The sequence below is a fragment of the Rhinopithecus bieti genome, unplaced genomic scaffold, assembly GCF_001698545.2.
Source record: "Rhinopithecus bieti isolate Rb0 unplaced genomic scaffold, ASM169854v2 scaffold_4709, whole genome shotgun sequence".
Classification (NCBI taxonomy): domain Eukaryota; kingdom Metazoa; phylum Chordata; class Mammalia; order Primates; family Cercopithecidae; genus Rhinopithecus; species Rhinopithecus bieti.
Genome location: NW_016805139.1, coordinates 1,563,835 through 1,569,082, shown reverse-complemented (window position 1 = coordinate 1,569,082; position 5,248 = coordinate 1,563,835).

Here is a 5,248-nt window from a genome sequence, read left to right as displayed (position 1 = left end):
CACACACAGGAAGGAGAGGAGCCCTGGTTCTCTTAGCTTTGCCTGTCCCTGCTGGATGTGGACTCACAGCAAGACAGGCACATCTGAAACCAAAAGTGTCAATAATTTTCTGATGGTAGAGGGGTTTCTTGGTTTTGTTTTTCTTGTTTTGTTTTGAGGTTAGAGACAGGGTCTTGTCCTGTTGTCCAGGCCAGAGAGTAGTGGGCGCAATCATAGCTCACTGACGTCTCAAACTCCTGTACTCAAGTGACCCTCCTGCCTCAGCCTCCCAAATCACCAGGATTACAGCATGAGGCACTGCACCCAGCCTCATTGTACAGTATTTATTTATTTATTCATTCATTTATTTATTTGAAACAGGGTCTTACTCTGCCGCCCAGGCTGGAGTGCAGTGGCGTGATCTCAGCTCACTGCAATCTGCACCTCCCAGGTTCAAGTGATTCTCCTGCCTCAGCCTCCCGAGTAGCTGGGACTACAGGCATGCACCATCACGCCCAGCTAACTTTTGTATTTTTAGTAGATACTAGATCCACCATGTTGTCTATGCTGGGGTCTTGAACTCTTGGCCTCAAGTGATCCACAGCCAAAGTGCTGAGATTATAGGCGTGAGCCACCATGCCTGGCAATAGAGCATTTAAAAAAACAGGACTATGCTAACAAATATGCACTCAAATGAAATATAGTTTCTATTGCATCCTACATGAGTTTCTCAAGATTCCTTATACTTGAACAAATAGATAATCTATGAGAATTTGGCAGTTTCGATTTTATAGGTTTCATTTAGCATGGCTGCCCATGTTCCCAGGTCATAAATCCATTTCTTATTCAGTGGCTTTATCACTCTGTCAATCTCTGGCTGACAGTTGCAGTTTTTCAACTGCCAGATGATGTCAAAACATAGAAAAATAGAATCCTGTTTAGTGCTGAGGGACACTAACTTCTAACATTAATTTAACTCCAGGTGATTAGACTAATCATGATAATCCCATTCCCCTTGCCAGTGATTGCTTTAGGAAATGGCACATGTCCCAGTTTTGAAATGGAGTGAAACCTAAAGGAGGCTTCCAGCAGAAGGGTTATCTTATTTCTGAAAAGAGACATAAAAAAGGATTCATGTCTTCTTTCCTTCTCCTGGTGTTTATTTATTTATTTATTTATTTTTTTTTTTTTTTTTTTTTTTTTTTTTTTTTTTTTTTTTTGAGACGGAGTCTCGCTCTGTCGCCCGGGCTGGACTGCAGTGGCCGGATCTCAGCTCACTGCAAGCTCCGCCTCTCGGGTTTACGCCATTCTCCTGCCTCAGCCTCCCGAGTAGCTGGGACTACAGGCGCCGCCACCTCGCCCGGCTAGTTTTTTGTATTTTTTTTAGTAGAGACGGGGTTTCACCGTGTTAGCCAGGATGGTCTCGACCTCCTGACCTCGTGATCCGCCCGTCTCGGCCTCCCAAAGTGCTGGGATTACAGGCTTGAGCCACCGCGCCCGGCCCTCTCCTGGTGTTTATGACGGGATATGATTTTGGAAATGGCTACAAGTATTTTGCTACCAGCCTGAAGAGGAAGCCAACACAAGGTGGAAAGGGAGCCCTTGGCATAATATGCCTGGAATGCCTGCTATTGGCAATAATACAGTGCTTTCCTAACATCCAACTGGACCAGTGTTTCCTGTTCCTTGCTGTTCAAAGCATGCTACGTGATTCTGGTCCCTTTTACATACTTCTCTCATTTTGATTGAGATCAGCAATGTTCCACTTTCCAAGGAGGGAGAATGAACTGTAGGTAACCAATGTTTTATCACATAAAACTTCAAGTGTGAAAAGTGCAAAGTATGTCTTCATTATTTTCATTAATAAGCACTTCCCAAGTCATATAATACTAAGCATCAAAGAATTTATAATCAAAATGTATATGCAGTAATTCTGGCCCTATTGAGTACCAAAAAACTAATACTATAGAAAAATCCTTACTACTTCATCTTGTAGCCAAAAATACATAAATAAATAGAGAAAAAAGAAAAATCCTATTTGTACATTAAATGTCAAAGCCATTCATTTGGAATTATCTTACTGTGTATCTTGCTGGAGAGAAATCCCATTAATACAACCAGTATGAGAAAGTCTGCAGTGATATTTCTATCACACCTGAAGAAATGCACTGGGACAAGTCCAATAAATGTAACAAAAGTCAAAAGTTATTCTCAAGGACACCAGACTTAATGTTGAATCAGAGAACCTTTAGGTGGAGAAAAATATTATCGATAATATAGAAAGCCAATCATTGGCCTGCTAACCTAAACATGTACCAGAAAAAAATTTACATCTAACCCATAGAAAGTTTCATTCCCATCTTAATTTTTAAGTATCACTGAATGTACACTGGAAAATAACATAATCAATGAGAAATGTTTCAATGTCTTTTCATCTTATTTTGGACATAAGAAAACTCACATTTTAATGAATTACAACTATACTAATGCCATAGATTCAGCTATTTTCCCTCAAGGAAGTACACAATTCAATGACAAAATAATGTAAAGTAAGTCATATCCTTTTAAATTTTTTTTTTTTTTTTTTTTTTTTTTTTTTTTTTGACAGAGTCTCTTTCACTCATCCAGGCTGGAGGGCAGTGGTACCATCACAGCTTACCGTACCCTTAACCTCTCAGGCTCATTCGATCCTTCCGTCTCAGCCACCTGAGTAGCTGAGACTACTACAGGCATGCTCCACCAGACTCAGCTAGCTTTTTTGTAGTTTTTGCAGAGATGGGGTTTCTCCATGTAGTCCTGGCTGGTCTTGATCTCCTGAGGTCAAGCAGTCATCCCACCTGAGGCTCCGAAAGTTCTGGGCTTACATGCGTGAGCCACCCAGCCCCACCTAAATCATATCCCTAAGTAATGATTTTGTTGGAAAGTTTTTTACAAGTAGCACAATGTATTCCAAGTAAATTAGCTCTTCCTAGTGTTTTAGAGCAATTGTCAGGCAAACTTTTTCTATAAAGGGCCGGAGAGTAAATATTTTGTGTTTTGTGTCATGCAGTCTCTGTCAAAACTAGTCACTTAGCAATTGCAGTGCAAAACAGGTCAGAAGCAATACATAAATAAATGATAGGTACCAATCTATCTCAAAAAACTCTAAAAGCACATATTGAATTTTATGTAATTTTATGCACAATCAAATATATTCTTTTAATTTTTTAAATCATGTAAGCCGTGTGAACCATGATTCCTAAACCACAAGCTATACAAAAAGCAGACACAAAAATGGATTCGTCCTACCAGGTACTAAATAGTATAAAACTTCAATAAATACAAGGCTGTGTTTTACTGATGCATGAACAGAAAGGCGAATTAATGAAATAGAATAGAAAACGAAAAAAACACCCACATATATGCATAGAAATTTCATATTTGATAAAGGAGACAATTCAGATTAGTGTGGAAAAGGTGGATTACTCATTCAATGATTGAGTAATCATTGGGATAAACAGGTTCACCTATTAAAAATGCATTTGAGACCAGGCTCAGTGGTTCACACATGTAATCCCAACACTTTGGGAGGTTAAGGCACAAGGATCACTTGAGCCTAGGAGATTGAGATCAGCCTGGGCAAGAGGGTGAGATCTTTTCTCTACAAAAATGAAATAAATTAAAAAATTAGACAGGAGAAGTTACGTGCACCTGTAGTCCCAGCTACTTGGGAGGTTGAGGTGGGAAAATAACTTGAGCCCAGAAGTTTGAGGCTGCTGTGAGCTATGATCACACCACTGCACTCCAACCTGGTTGACAGAGTGAGACCCTGTCTCCAAAAAATAAAACAGTAAGAATAGATGTAAAAATATATATGTATAAAATATTAAAAATCCATGTGAACCAGACCTAACAACCAAAATCAAAAGACATCTCAGGAATATCAAATATTTAAATGTTAAAAAACAAGCCCAAACCATACCAGAGGAAACCATTACCAAATATTTTATAGTCACAGAATGAGGAGGGCATTTCTAAGAATGAAACAAAATCCAGAGACAATAAATATAAAAAGATTCGTGAATTCATCTCATAGATATTAAAAAATCTACATGGCAAATTCCATCAAAATAATGTAAAAAACAAAGGACACACTGGAAAGAAGTATTTGTGGCTCATTTGACAAACAAAGCACTGATTTTCATAATATATCAAGAGGTGCTACAAATCAACAACAACCTAATGGACAACAGCCTAAATAGACAGGTCACGGAAAGTACAATATCAATTGTCTTTATACATATGAATGAAAAGGCATTGGGAAAGACATATGAGAATCCAACAAGGAGATATTCAGTACCACTTGGAATAAGATAAATGCAATTTTAAACATCACTAAGAAACATTTTTCATCTATCAGACTGACAAAAATTTAAAATATCTGGGTTTTGTTCTTGTTTTGAGACAGATTTGCTCTTGTAAGTCAAGCTGGAGTGCAGCCTGATTGTAATTCCAGCACTTTGGGAGGCCAAGGGGGGCTCAGGAGTTTGAAACCTGCATGGACAACTTGGCGAAACTCCATTTCGCCCAAAAATACAAAAAAATCAGCCAGGTTTCATGGTGGGCAACTGTCATCGCAGGTGCTGGGAGTCAGGGTTGGGGTGGGGTGGGAGGATCGCTTGAGCAGGGGAGGCGAAGGTTGCAGTGAGTGGAGCTCCCACAGCTGCACTCCAGCCTAGGTGACAAAGGGAGACCCTGTCTCAAAAAACAAAACAAAACAAACAAAAACGTATAAAGGAGTGAAGCACATTCTGCAATACTAGGCATAAGAATGGTTGAGCACGGCCAGGTGCGGTGGCTCAGGCCTGTAATCTCAGCACTTTGGGAGGCCGAGGTGGGTGGATCACGAGGTCAGGAGATGGAGACCATCCTGGCTGCAATCTCAGCTTACTGCAAACTCTGCCTCCCGGGTTCAAGCGATTCTCCTGCTTCAGCCTCCCAAGTAACTGGGATTACAGGTGACCACCACCATGCCCATTTAATTTTTTTAGCTTTAGTAGAGAAGGGGTTTCACTATGTTGGCCAGGCTGATTTCAAACTCCTGACCTCAAGTGATCCACCCTCCTCGGCCTCCCAAAGTGCTGGGATCACACCACCGCCCCAAACCAAGATATATTATTAAGTTAAAAAAAACTTGCCGGGCGCGGTGGCTCAAGCCTGTAATCCCAGCACTTTGGGAGGCCGAGACGGGCGGATCACGAGGTCAGGAGATCGAGACCATCCTGGCTAA